The sequence below is a fragment of the Scyliorhinus torazame genome, chromosome 3 (assembly GCF_047496885.1).
Source record: "Scyliorhinus torazame isolate Kashiwa2021f chromosome 3, sScyTor2.1, whole genome shotgun sequence".
NCBI lineage: Eukaryota > Metazoa > Chordata > Chondrichthyes > Carcharhiniformes > Scyliorhinidae > Scyliorhinus > Scyliorhinus torazame.
In genome coordinates, this window is record NC_092709.1 from 188,254,760 (window position 1) to 188,269,852 (window position 15,093).

Consider the following 15,093-nt stretch of genomic DNA (forward strand, 5'->3'; position numbering starts at 1 on the left):
CCAGGGGCAAATCGGTGGTTGTCGCATATTGGAGACCAGACCAGACCGATGCTTCCACCTCCCCTACATGCTTCCTCCACTGGCCCCAGATCTGCAGGGCTGCCACCACTACAGGGCTGGTGGAGTACCTGGCCGGCGGAAGCGGTAGGGGGACCATGACCAGGGCTGTCAAACTGGTGCCCCTGCACGAAGCCGCCTCCACTCGCCCCCAAATAGACCCCGTACCCACCAGCCAACTCCTTACCATGGTTATGTTGGCTGCCCAGTAGTAGTTGCTGAGGTTCGGCAGCGCCAGCCCCCTTCGCTACGGTTCCTCTCAAGCATCGCTTTCTTCACCCGCGGGGACTTCCCCGCCCAGGCAAAGCCCACAATAATCTTGTTGACCCTTTTGAAGAAGGACCGCGGGATGAAAATCGTGAGGCACTGAAAAATAAACAGAAATCTTGGGAGGATTGTCATCTTTACCGTCTGCACTCTCCCCGCAAGTGATAGCGGGAGTGCATCCCACCTCCTAAACTCACTCTTCATTTGCTCCACCACTCTAGTCAAATTTAGCTTATGCAGCCTGCCCCAGTCCCTAAGTATCGGAAACTTTCTCCGACCATCCTAAATGGCAGCCCCTTCAACCTGTTCTCCTGGCCCCTCGCCTGCACTACAAACATCTCACTCTTAGCCATGTTCAGTTTGTACCCTGAAAACCTGCCAAATTCTCTCAATATTCCTAGTATACTGTCCATCCCAGCCAGCGGGTCCGATACGTACAGGAGCAGGTTGTCCGTGTACAGCGATACCCTGTGTTGCACCCCTCCTCTAATCATTCCCTTCCAACACTCGCAGCTCTCAGGGCAATTGCCAGCGGCTCTATGGCCAGTGCAAACAGCAACGGGGAGAGTGGGTATCCCTGTCTGGTCGCCCGGTGTAGGCTAAAGTACTCTGATGTTGTCCTATTCGTCCTCGCGCTAGCTTTTGGGGCCTGGTGCAATAGTCTAACCCAGTCAACAAAGCCCTCCCCGAACCCAAACCGTCCGAGTACCTCCCACAAATAGTCCCACTCCACCCGGTCAAAGGCCTTCTCGGCATCCATTGCCACCACTGCCTCTACCTCTCTGCCCTCCGGGGGCATCATGATCACATTGAGTAGTCTTCTCAAGTTGGCTACCAGCTGTCTGCCTTTAACAAACCCTGTTTGGTCTTCCCCGATCACCTCCCGGACACAGTCCTCAATTCTAAGCACCAAGACCTTAGCCAGGAGCTTGGCATCGACATTGATCAGGAAGATTAGTCTGTATGACCGACACGCTTCCGGGTCTTTATCCCGTTTTAATATCAGCGAAATGGTAGCCTGTGACATCGTTGGTATGCCTCTGTCCCTTGCCTCGTTAAATACCCTAGTCCGCACCGGCCCCACTATCTCCGAGAAATTTTGTAGAACTCCACTAGGTATCCATCCGGCCCCGGGGATTTACCCGACTGCATGGCCTTCAAGCCCCCCAGTACTTCCTCAGCTCTAATTGGGCCCCCAGTCCGTCTACCAGCCCCCTACTCACTTTTGGGAAGGTCAGTCCGTCAAAGAAACGCTTCATCTCCTCCGACTCCCAAGGGGGTTCCGAGGTATAGAGCTTGCTGTAAAACTCCCGAAACACCCTGTTCAGTCCTAACAGGTCACCCACTCTGTTCCCCATACCGTCCACTACCCTGCCTATTTCTCTGGCCACCTCCTTCCTCCTGAGTTGCTGCGCAAGCCTTCTACTAGCTTTCTCCCCATGCTCATAGACCACACCCTTTGCCTTCCTGAGTTGTTCCACTGCCTTGCTCGTGGACAACACTCCCAGCTCGGCCTGCAGTCTCCGTCTATCTCTAAGTATGTCCTCCCTTGGGGCCTCTGCGTATTCCCTATCTGTCCTGTGGATCTCCTTGACCAGTCTGTCCATCTCCGCTATGTCCGTTCTATCTCTGTGTGCCCGAATTGAAATCAGCTCCCCCCTTATCACCGCCTTCAGCGCCTCCCACAGGGTCGCTGCTGAAACTTCCTCTGTGTCATTAACCTGCAGGTAGTCCTGCATGCACTTCCGCAGTCTCTCGCACACCTCCTCCTCCGTTAGCAATCCTACGTCCAACCTCCATTGCAGGCGCTGGTAGCTCCCTTTGCAGACCTGCAGATCAACCCAGTGTGGGGCATGATCCGAGATGGTAATCGCCGAGTACTCCGTACTTTTTGCCCTGCCTACACAGTCCCTGCTCATGATGAAGAAATCGATTCTAGAGTATACTTTATGAACATAGAGTAGAACAAATATTCCCTTCCCGTCGGCCGTCTGGCTCTCCATGGGTCTACCCCCCCCATCTGCTCCATGACGCACAGCACATTCCTGGCCCAATCACACGCATGCAAAAAATTCCAGCTTGGCACTGCCCAAGCCAGCTGGCAATGCCACCTAGGTACTGCCAAGGTGCCAGGCTGGCACTGCCAAGACACCATCCTGCCCAAAGGGCATGCAGCTGGGTGCCATTCCACCTGGTCCCCCGTTTGCAGGGACCAGTAATGTAGGGTGCCCACCCGAGGTCTCTGAGGTGAGGGGGTGAATCCCAAAGCCTCAGGTACCTCAAGAATCTGCACATTAAAGTGAGGCTAGCTGGCTCGCTCTAATATGCAGATTTGCCAAAAAGTGATCCCACCCACAATGGACAGGATTTACATCGCAACGTCTCGCGAGATTGCGAGCTGAGTAAATCTAGGGAGCGGGGTCTCCCAGTTTTTAATCGACTTGCTGCGCCACAGCAAGCTGCTTTTCTAGCACAACGTGGCCATTGGATCGCGCCCTAATATCAAATACTGGTTTACATATTCTAGCTAATTTCTGATAGGAAATTTGATGTAGTTCAGAGGTGTGATCATACATAGAAACATACATAGAAATTTGAAACAGAAGTATGCCATTCGGCCCTTCGAGATTGCTCCGCTGTTCATTATGATCATGGCTGATCATCAAACTCAATACCTTGATCCTGCCTTCTCCCCAAATCAGTTTGTTCTGATATTAACTTAAGGAAAGCAGTGACTCAGAGCAAGTGCAGGCCTTAACATTTGGTTGAATGCACTACCTGGGTGTCCTATTTGCTTGTGTGACAATTGTAGATTGTACTTTGCTCATACTGTGCCCACTGTCAAACCTCCCCAGAAGCCTAAAGCCCGGTATTGTGTTGTCTGCACAAGAATCCATTCTCAGTAAATCATGAGGAACAAGACATGATCCCAGTATGATAATATGTATTCAGGACTTCTGCTATCATACCCAACAGACAGAAATGGTCAGGCAACATCTGTGGAGAGAGAAACAGAGTTTTTAAAAATAAATTTAGAGTACCAAATTCATTTTTCCAATTAAGAGGCAATTTTGCGTGGCCAATCCACCTACCCTGCACATCTTTGGGTTGTGGGGGTGAGACCCACGCAGACACGGGGAGAATGTACAAGCTCCACATGGATAGTGACCCTGGGTCGGGGTCGAACCTGGGACCTCGCGCATGAAGCAGCAGTGTTAACCACTGCACCACCGTGCTGGCCCGGAGAGAAACAGAGTTAATGGGTGGAATTTAATGTCCTCCCAAAGGCATGGGCTGAAAGGGGAAGGCTGCGTAATCAGACGGAGGATGTGAGGCAGAGATTCCACTGCCTTCCAAACTTCTTCCAATCAGGATACTGGTGGGAATGGTGGAGCGTTACTTAAAAGCCACTTAAATGCTTCATCCTGTCTCCATTGGTACTCAACCAGTGGCAGGCAGGAAAGATCACCCAGCAAACCTTGTCTAATTTGACTGCAGCCTAGAAGTTCTCAGGAACTTTGTGCCCAAACACGGGACCCAGCAATGGGAGAAGGGGAGGGTTGTCCTGTGGAAATCCACCTTCACCATAGCACCCTATCTTCCCCTCCCTGCTACACCCACCCTGCCCCACTTACATATCACTAGGGATCCACTGGAGATTCCATCTGCAGGCCAGAGTGGTCACCGCTCCTGGTGGCATTGCCAGTACTGGAGGCTTGCTGACCTTTGATTAGTTGATAGGTTTCGGGTTGGGATTTCTGACCTGCTCAGGGCTAATTTGACAGGAGGCTTGATGCTCCCCAGGTAAGGCCCTAAATGCCTTGTAATCGTGTCAGGTCTCTGGCGAAAACCCAGGTGGGGTTCCCACTGGTGTTTGCAGCTTGTTGGCGGGATACCAGTCACTAACAGTAAATTCTGCACAATATTTCAGGTCAATGACCTTTTGTTCAGATGAAAGGTCATCACCATAAGACGTGGGGTGGAATCTTACCACATCTTTTCAAAGTTCCAGGCTCAGACTGAAAACTGGGTTGAGCTCTCCAGTTACACAGCAAGTTTTCTCTCCAGATCTTGAGTTTTGTTATAGAAAGAAAGAGCGGTCGTGGTTTATGCCATCACTCTGGTGGGGCGCGACCTCATAGAGCTGCCACCATGGAGGTATTGAGGGCTCTCCCCACCCCTTGGACAAATATTGGGCCTCCCACCCCCTAGAAAATCTTTGGGGGCTCCCCCCCCACCCCGGCAATAAGCGCGGGCTCCCCTCCTCACAACTGTGGTAGTACGCCGACACTCCTGCCCTCAGTACCCATTCCCCCCCATGACTGAAAGTTCCCCCTCATTGCCTACTATCCCCTGCCTCACATCATACATAAATGGAACTCCCTCCCCCATGGGGCTCCCACGAGAGCCCACCCCGGCACTGCCCCGGCACAGTTTGGCACTGCAAACCTGTGCCAGGCTGGTGCCAGGAGGCTGTACCAGGGAACTGCCCCGGTGTGTCCGTTTACCCCTGGGTGTTATACTTGCCTTTGCGCCATCGGAAGGAACCCCTCAACTGTTTCTCATTTTTAAAAAGCTGCTGTAATCTCACTGGCATTATGCCATGTCAGCATGTTATGACTATTTAGTGAGGGGAGATCATGTGGCAGGGAGGGGCGGGAAAAGTCAGGAAACGCCTTTCCCTCTGGCCCGCATCACCGTTCTCCCTGATGGCGATCGCAGGCTGAAAATCATCCTCATTAACTCTGTTTCCCACTCTAACCCTGCTGCGTATTTCCAGCATTTTCTGTTTTTATTTCAGATTTCCAGCATCCGTAGTAGTTTGCTTTTGGATTGGTATAGATTGTATTATCATGACTGTTTGAGAAGAAATATAAGATAATATGGTGCAAGCAAAGGCCAGATACAATCTGTAATGTGACAGACCACACTCGCCTCTGTGCACCGATCTATTTGGTCTCTGAAAGCAGGTAACTGGCAAGAGGTAAAATACCCCTCTTCGTGCGCGAGGCTCAGCCTCATACAGATTAAGGTGCTGCACAGGGGGGTTCTATTTTATTTTTGTTTGTCTACACTGGGGGATCTGAGGGGGTGTATATATTTGCTATGTTTGCCATGTGTTAATTTGGGGTGTTAATTTATTATTTATGTATAGGGGGGAGGGGGGCACGGGGGTTGTTTTATTTTGTTTTGTATTTAATTCTATTAGGTTCCTTTTTCATTTTGTTGTTATTTTGTGAAAACTTCAATAAAATTTTTTTTTTTTTTAAAAAGAGGTAAAATACCAAGAAGTTCAAACAGCTCAAAATTTCTATTTGATCCTAAAGTAATTGAAGACACAAGCCATCACTGCACATTACTAAATTCTCACTCGTTGTTTCTCTTCGCCTTCTCCTCTCTGGAAGGTTTTGATTCTTTGTTGCATTACAGTTTCAATACCATCAAAGAGCCTCTGGCCATACTCCCAATTCATTTTTTCCAATTAAGGGGCAATTTAGCTTGGCCAATCCACCTACCCTGCACATCTTTGAGTTGTGGAGGCGAAGCCCACGCAAACACGGGGAGAATGTGCAAACTCCATATGGACAGTGACCCAGGGCCGGGATTCGAATCCGGGTCCTCAGTGCCGTAGTCCCAGTGCTAACCACTGTGCCACCCTGCTGCACCAAGAGAATGTCTAGTTAATGGTCAGGAAATGGAACATTGGGCAATTTGAGGAGTGCAGCTCAGTACTGACCAAGCACTTTTACTTTCCTTGGGCAAGATCTCCCGCCTCTTCAAGCGGCGGGGTCTTCTGGTCCTGCCAACGTTGCGTCCCGCTGTGGGTTTCCTGACGGGTGGAATCAATGGGATATCCCATTGACAGCAGCAGACCAGAAGATCCCGGCCAACCAATGATGGGCCCTTCTCCCGCCATTGAGAAACACGCCGTGAGGCCAGATTCTCACCCATAATCTGCATGCCTTAATACTCACTGACTAAACAGCTGAGTCATCATAAGAACCTCTCTAGCTCCTTTTTAAAACAGTTAATCAACATAATTGTTTTTGCTGACACTTTAATGCAAGTGTATACTTCTCCTTCAGAAACAGAATTTGCTCATCTCTAGTCGAGTGTACTTCTGCCTTCTCATTCTGTCAGAAGAGTTTCAACAAAAGAATCTGCTTGCGTACACATTATTTGTCCTCTTCAGAATTTTAAGAAACTGCTTCATGATCTCTTTGAAACTTGGGCACGATTTAATGGGAAGAAACAGTCTAGTTTTGGGTGCATTCAGCGTGGCGTTTCTCGGTGCCTGCAGCACGAAGAATGACCCTGCTATTAAACGGGACTCTGTTTTTCGGGGAGCCTTGGAGAACAAAGCACCGCCAAGGCAGCACATACCTTCATTTCCAGCTCATCAGTACAGGAAGAGATCTCTGGACCCCCCAAAGACCAACTTACCAATTAGGGTGTCCTCGAGCCCCCTTCACCCCACTTCATAAGGGCAGGGCATCCCCGGCTCGATTTCCGACATGGGAACCTGGCCCTTTGACAATGTCAGCCTGGCACCCTGACAGTCCTTCTGCCAGCCTGACAGTGTCACCAGATCAGGGTGGCACTACCAGAATGCCTGGGTGGCACTGCCAAGGTGCTTGGGTGGCATTGCCAGGGTTCTCATGTGGCAGTGTCAAGGTGCCTAAGCGGCATTGGGAATACCAGGGTACCACCCTGCCCAGTGCCCAGCCACCCAGGGCCTTTGATCATCTGGGAGACCTGCCTAGGTGTTGTTGCGCCTGTTCCAAGTTTGTGTAGACCAGTGCTAAACAGCGACATGGCAAGGTTTCCACGGTGCGAGTGCCTTGGGATACTCCGGTGCGAACATATTTAAGTGAGCTTTGCTGCACACTTAAATATGCAAATCAGCCCATTGAGGCTGAGATTCAGATCGTAACATTTTGTTAGCTCTCATGAGGTATCCCGAGCATCGTAAAACTCGCAAGAGGCCTCTCGTGAGATTTACCGGCCTCGCCGTGTCACCGAGTCGGGCAGGATGAGGCTGTACGATTGTTGCCTTGATTTTTAAATTAAAGCAAATCTGTCACTCTCTCCTCTGAACACAAGATGTCAATCTCCAAAATGTATTTTATGCGTCTCCTGAACACTTCCATTTTAGCAAGTCATTCTGATGAGTTTACAGGGTTAAAATACTTACTAATAAATACTAATCTGACTTACTCTCAGATGCCCTTGAGATGCATCCTAATAGCTGATTTGTACTGCTGACAAGCTCTCAGGTCATTAAGATTGAAGAGCAGATCCGTAGAGCCATTTTGTAGTTGTCTGTAATTTACCAGCATAGTCCAGATACCAGTCATGTATGTTTCCAATATTTAACGTAGCAGGTATGCCAACAATCAGAGCTTTGCAGATAGTATCTATTTGTTTGTCTGTATTGACAAAAACAAGCACAAGTTTTAAACTCGCAGCCTAACCCCAAGGGCAACATTGAGAGCAAGTTGACTAATTTCTTCTGCGCTATAGATCCACGTAATCAAATGGCTCCCACAATAGAAATGAAAAGATATTTGTGGCTCTGAGCCTCATTCTCTATTCCATTGGTGGAACACCTTGTTCTGACTAGTGGGCATGGTAGCAATGTTTTACAGGGGAGCAATGGGCATGCATGTGGCATTTTATTGCTCTCCCTCGGGGAAACAGCCAAAAAGAATTAACACCTGGTAGGGTACAGCAAAATATTTTCCTTTTCACAATGCCAACAGCTTCCATTTATATAGCACCCTGAAATGCTCAAGGACACTTCTCAGGAGTACATTTAGGCAAAGGTTGATACTGAGCCATAGAAGAAAACATATGGTGAGCAAAGGTTTAATTTGTCAAAGAATTAGATTTAAAGGAATGTCTCAACGAACAAGAGTTAAGTGGACAGGAGGAGTGGTTTAGCGAGGGAATTCTAAAGCTCAGGACCTAGTTACAGCCGTGAATGTAGAGTGAAGGGCACGGGGGATGTACAGGGGGCTAGAGTTGAAGTGATTTAATGTTTCTGGAGGGCCGTAGTACTGAGGAAGGTCACAGAGATAGAATGAGGTTAGGCCTTGGAGGAATTTGAACTCAAGGAGGAAACTCTTAAAATCAATAGGTAGAATTTTCAGGATGGGGAGCGGTCAGCACACACCATCCTGAGAGTCGGAGCATACCGTGGTCCCGCTGACTCTCAATTGAGCTCTGATTGGCAGTGGGCAGGACTTCCGTCCACCCTTGGAAGGAAGAACTGCTTTGATGAGCTGTCTGCCGATCTGATTGGCCAAAATCTCCAATCTGTCCAGGCACAGCTCTGAAGTGGCCAACAGTGGTATTCCAGCACACCGTATGGAACTAAGTCCGCCCAAGATGGAGAATTGTTTCTCTTTCAGTTTCCCACACAGCTCTGACCAGTGCCTCCCAACCTAAAAATAGTGTGGACCATAACATTTTGCCCCAATGAATTGATGTATTGGAATGCAATGTAGGTCAGAAGGCATAGAGGTAATGGATGAATGGGATACCCGGGCAAGTGTGCGGTCAATTCCAGTCTCTGTAGTTTCAGAAAAAAAGCACCCTCAGCCTTTCTGGAGGGAGAGAGAGGTGGTCTTGCCTTTGTCGGCAACCAGTAATGGTTCTCCTATAGATTCACTCATTCAGGTTCTCTGCAGCACTAGGAATGCAGCCTTTCTGGAGAAACATGGAGGAAGAGAGTAGGATCTTGACTCTAAGCTGCCAGGAGACAAACTGAAACGCTTGGGACTTGGAAAAGCATTCCAATGGTATAGGATTCAATCACCACCCGTTACTAGTCAGAGTATGGGCTTTTGGGACCATTTATTGGCCACCAGACATTCAATCAAACTGAGTCCCACCCTATCTCTCTCTCTGTTCAAACCAGCAGGGACTAGCATCCCCTCTAGTAACTTCTGAATTCTGCTGCTTGCCTTAAAATACATGTCCATTAATCCTGCTTGACTTAAACATACATGTCCATTAATCATCCATGGGTCAAAAATAATAATGGCAAAATAAAAGAAAGGGGGAACAAGGCAATAAACAGGAAGGACCCGTACAATTGTATAGATTATCATAGAATTTACAGGGCAGAAGGAGGCCATTCGGCCCATCGAGTCTGCACCGGCTCTTGGAAAGAGCACCCTACCCAAGGTCAACACCTCCACCCTATCCCCATAACCCAGTAACCCCACCACCCAACACTAAGGGCAAATTTGGACACTAAGGGCAATTTATCATGGCCAATCCACCTAACCTGCACATCTTTGGACTGTGGGAGGAAACCGGAGCACCCGGAGGAAACCCACGCACACACGGGGAGGATGTGCAGACTCCGCACAGACAGTGACCCAAGCCGGAATCGAACCTGGGACCCTGGAGCTGTGAAGCAATTGTGCTATCCACAATGCGACCGTGCTACCGTTCAGTCTAGAAGTATAAAAACATCAATGAGGGTTTCCGCGATATCTGGGTGATATTACAGAGGTGGAGTAGGTTGTCTTTGTGATGGAGTGGATATAGGGTTTGAAACTCAGTTTTGATTAAAATAGGATGCCTGATTTGTGAACAGTCTGGTACCGCCTGAGACAGTGGATAGAATTGTATGTGCAACCCGCCGTGTGTTTCGTGGTGGGAGAGGCAGCTTATGTCTGGCGGTGGGATCTTCTGGTCCTGCTGTTGTCAACGGGATTTCCCGTTGAATGCACCCCTCGCCTCTGGAAAGTTCCGGCCAGTGTCTAGGGAGGAGAGTGGAATTGGTGGCCAAGAAACAGAATTTGAAGCTTGGGCCAAAGACAATGGATTTAAGATTCCCATTAATTAATTGGAGGAAATTTCGGCTCATCCAGACTGGGTGATGGACAAGCAGTGTGACAGTCTCAGAGGTACTAGACAGGCAGCTCTCGGCAGAACGGCCTGAGAGTTCTCTCCTTCAGTCCCTGAACTGCAGCTCAACCAGTCCCCAGCACATTCCCTGACTGTACCTTTTTTCACTTTAAACATTTTTTCCTTTAACAACACTCACTTTTCTCGAGATGAAAGATATCTCTAATGGAACCCATGTTTGTTCCAACTATGCTTTCTACTTTGTTGGATCCTGTTCCAGCCCTACTCAGGGCCCTAGTTTCCTATTACATTGCTCACTGTGTCATACGGTTTTCTGCTTTCATTCTGGAGAGTTCATTATCTGTGCTTCAAACGTCCAGCCTTCCCTTACCTCGATGTGATTCATTCTGACTCACGTCTTGCCTGCACTTCGATTTGTCAGTGGGCATGAGCTTTCAGCTGATAGTGATTTTCAAAGTCCAACGATTCCACAGCTACCTATACTTTTTATCATCGTCCTTCCTGTAGGAATTTCTCCTAGTTTTTCTTTCTCAGTCACATCTGCTTTGATGATGCTGAGAACTTCTGAAAAATTTGCGTCCATTGACGAGGATTCCACCTGCACCATGGCCAACTAGACCCTTGACTTGTTCTATCGAATCTCCCAAGCTTCTTCCATCATCCTCCAATCCTCCCAATCGTCCTGATCTTCCATGCCAACTAGCTTCATAATTTGACTGATCATTATCCACCATTTCCATGAACTCTGAAATGATCTTACCATCAAAGTGGAACTCTTTTTGCAAGTGCAGGAAATGTAACTCTCCTTCCCACTCCATTGTCCAGATGCACTAACATTCCAAGTGTGACATCCACCCCCCACCCAAGCTCCTTACCATTTGCCATATCAATTCCCTGTGCCATTCACACACTATCCTCTTCGTCTTTGGATTGTTACACTGTTCTAGTCAAGCTGAAGGGACACACTTTATCCCTTTACTAGGCAGTTGTAGACCTCCAGCTTAATGTTCACCTTAATAAACTCAGACATTTATTATGGCTCTCACTTTCTCATTGGCAGTAAGTCCCTTTCCAGAACTGGTGGTGGTGGTGGGTGGGGGGCGGTTCTGGTTTTGTTTCAGAGTTACAGAGTTGTCAGTTGTTTCTCTTTCTGGTTTCCCTGCCCGGAACAATGTTTGTCCCTCAATCAACATCACAAAAGTTGATTATCTGATCATTGTCATATTTTTGTTTGTGGAAGCTTGCTTCTGTGTTTTCTATATTATAACAGTCATTCCCCACAGAGCCCCCCCCCAAAAAACAGAGTCTGGCTTAATAGCGGGGTCGATCTCAGCGCTGCGGGACCCGAGAAACACCCCACTTAATCATGCCTCAAAACTTTCCTGTAATATTGTGAAGATCGAAGACATTGTTTTCAGATCCTGCTCCAAACATTGTTCCCTGCACAAAAACACAAGGACACAAAAAATAGGAGCGGCAATAGATCATACGGCCTGTTGAGCCTGCTCTGTCAGTCCCTGTGATCATGGCTGATCTCAGCCTTCAACTCCATCTTGCTGCTACTCCCCATATCCTTTGATTCCTTGAGAGACCAAAAGTCTTCTGTCGCCACCTTAAATAATTTCAATAATGCAGAATTCTCAGCCCTCTAGGGCAGAGAATTCCAAAGATTAACAATCCTTTGATTGAAGTAATTTCTCCTCATCTCACTCCTAAATATACCTCCAGGCTCGATTATTCCAATTCACTCCCAGCTGGTTTCCACATTCTTCCCTCTGTAAATCTGTGGTCATCCAAACTCTGCTGCCCATGTCATAACACGCAGCAAGTCCTGTTCCTCTATCACCCATGTGCTCGCTAACCTACGTTAGCTCCTGGTCAGGCAATGTCTTGATTTTAAAATTCTACTCCTTGTTCTCAAATCTCTCCAAGGCCTTGCCATTCCTTACTTCTGCCAGCTCCTAGACAGAAAGCAGCTCAGAATCACTGGAGAAGCACCACCAGCAGGGACTTTGCAAGATCCTCTAAATCCAGTGGCAAGAAGGTGGTCCAACAGCAGCATTCTGTCCCAAGCCAACATACCCAGCATCGAGGTGCTAATCACTCAAAACCAGCTCCGCATGACAGGACATGTCAATTCGTATTCCTGACACCAGTCACCTGAAGCAACTGTTCTACTCGGAGCCCTGTCGCAGCAGGAGACTCCCAGTAGGACAATAGAGAAGCCCTCAAAGCCTCCCTGAAGAGATCAAACAGCCTTGCTGAGTCATGGGGGACCCTGACCTGTGGCCGACCCTACTTTTCCTCAGCGCCTGTCCTCTGCCCCCCTTCCTGGCAGCGCTGGATCCTTCCCAACGCATGTTTCACACTGGCTGGCCAGTAATTGGCCAGCCAGCGTGATATCACCTTTGACAGCCGACCCCAGCGGAAAAATGTTTTGCGCCTTCCAGGCACGCTGTGTGCATGCCCAATGGATGCAAAATTCAGGCCACTGTCATTTTAACTCTACAAAACCCTAAACAACAACAATTTCCTTTAAAATGACACCAGTTGCTAAACCTCTACATAAAGCATCAATTTCTTTGGAAGTATTTAACTGCTGGGAATTTCCACCTCTTTGTTACCGGGTAGTTTTATTTTGATTTCACATCAGCTGCTCTGAGACAGGGATGGGTGGGTGGCCCTTGTAGCACCGTCAATATGACGCGAGGCAGGTTGAGGTAATGTCAATTGAAGGCTTTATCAAGCAGAACTTTATCCCCAGCAGCGTGGTTACAGAATGCAGCTGCTGAGGGAAATGGAGGGAAAAACTGGGTTCTTATACCGGCATTTCTGGGTGGAGTCTAGTAGGTGGCAGATCCTATCAGGACCTGGCATCCCTCCACCAATAGCCTGTCGACACGTGGTGTACCGTATTACCCCTAATACATATCACCACAGCCCTCCCATGTTTGCGGTGAGTTAAGAAGGCAGGGAGGAAATGGAGCACAATATGGGGCATGTCCCCCATCTGGCATTTGCGCTGGATGGACTGTCGTAAAATGCCCCAAATATCTCTGTTCAGAGCTGCAACATCGATGCCGAGAGATTTACAGCCATTTTGGTTGTAACAGGTCTGAGATGAACAGATAGACTAATGAAAAGTGCACACACATGGCAGATTAAATTTAATCTAGAGAATTGCAAAAATAATTATTATGGTAGGAAGAATGAGGAAAGGCAATGTAAACCAAATGGTCCAATTTTAAACGCATACAACAGCAGAGAGATTTGGAGATGTATTTGAAAGTGATAGGTCAAATTTTGTAGTTTGTTAAAAAGGCATAAAGGGGGTCGTTGGATTTGTAAATGGAACTACACGGTATAAAAGAAGGAAGTTATGATAAACCTTTATAGAACACTGGTTAGGTCCCAGCTGAAGCTTGAGGCCAATTCAGGGAACAAAGCCTTAGGAACGATGTCAAGGCCTTTGAAAGTTTGCAGCAGAGATTTACTGGAGTGGCACCAGGGAAGATAAATGCAGTTCTTCGAATGTGTAGAAGGGTTGGAGTGCCTAACCACTACCATAAGGATTAAAGGAAGATGAGCAAGAAGCCAACAGTGAAGGAAGCAGCTGGATATCATTAAAAACTGTCTAAACTTGAACTCCAGGAACAGGACCATCCACGGTTGCTATGATTGGAAAGTCTGGAAGACCATGGTCGCCTAGGCCACTTGGCATGGCAATTAGATAAATGGCAATGAACAGGGATGAGGAATTTCAGTTATTTGGAGAGACCGGAGAAGTGGAGATTGTTCTCCTTAGAGCAGAGAGGGTAAGATTTGATAGGGGTTTTCAAAATCCTGAAGGGTCTGATAGGGCAGACAGGCAGCTTTTTCAAATAGCCAGCACAGATACAATGGGCTGGCAGGCCTGCTTCTGTCTGGTAAAATTCTGCAATTCTAACATAATCCTTTCTCGCCATGGCAGCTGCTTGCTCTACTGATTGTTTCTAACGTCTTCTGTTCTTGTTTCAATTAAATTATCACTTGCAAGACCAAAATGTTCCAAGTAATGTATTTCTAACACCTGGGAAATAAAGATAGTTGAGTGTGATTTGCTAACATCTCCAAAACAAAATGGAAAAATTATCAGTCATAACTATTTCTGTAAGTAGACTGGGTCTATTATTCACACGTAAATGCTCTAAAGTTACGTTTTCTGTTAATCATTCATTCACAGGATGGTCATGTAGGAAGCAGGAACCATGGCCAGGATTCTCCGACCCTGCGCCAGATCGGAGAATCCTCGGGGGGAGGAGTGAATCCCGCCCCGATGCCGGCTTCCCTATTCTCCCGTGCCGTTTTTCGGGCGCTGGCAGCTTTCCCGCCAAGCCGGTATGCCAGTCGGGGGCCGTTGACAGTGGCCCCTCCGGCGATTCTCTGGGCCCCGATGGGCCGACAAGTTTTGCCCAGTCCCGCCGGCGTGGATTACTCACCTCACACACGGCTGGACCTGGCAGGTAAGTGTGCGGGGCTGTCCTGGGGAGAGGAGGGGGGTGGGGGGGGGGGGGGGGTGGAGATCCTACCCCTATGGTGGCCTGGCCCGCAATCGGGGCCTACCAATCTGCGGGCGGGCTGGTTCCTCCACGCTGGGCCACTGTAGGGCTCCGCCATATAACGCGGGGGCCGTTCCGTGCATGTGTGAACTTGCGCTGGCCCTTTGGCGCCGGCTGGAGCTGCGGGGACCACTCAGGCGTCAACCAAGCCCCCTAGAAAGGGGAGAATTCTTCACTTTCGGGGGCCGTTGACGCCGGAGTGATTGGTGCCGGTTTTCATGCCGGCGTGGGGACATAGCCCCATTATTGGAGAATCCCGCCCCATATCTTCAGGTACCAGTATTGA

The 15,093-nt window shown here is 48.5% G+C and overlaps 1 protein-coding gene across 5 annotated transcripts in view; it reads right to left on the minus strand.

Moving 5' to 3' along the window:
* rbm47 (RNA binding motif protein 47) overlaps window positions 1–15,093 on the minus strand; it is a 367,449-nt gene that overhangs the window by 155,251 nt on the left and 197,105 nt on the right. The window contains exon 1 of one of the 5 annotated variants that reach the window (XM_072496616.1): window positions 245–392. The exons of the other annotated variants lie outside the window; for them this stretch is intronic. The gene's annotated coding sequence lies outside the window, so the exon portion shown is untranslated. Of the gene's footprint in view, window positions 1–244; window positions 393–15,093 lie in introns of those variants that run through there. 5 annotated transcript variants of the gene reach the window in all.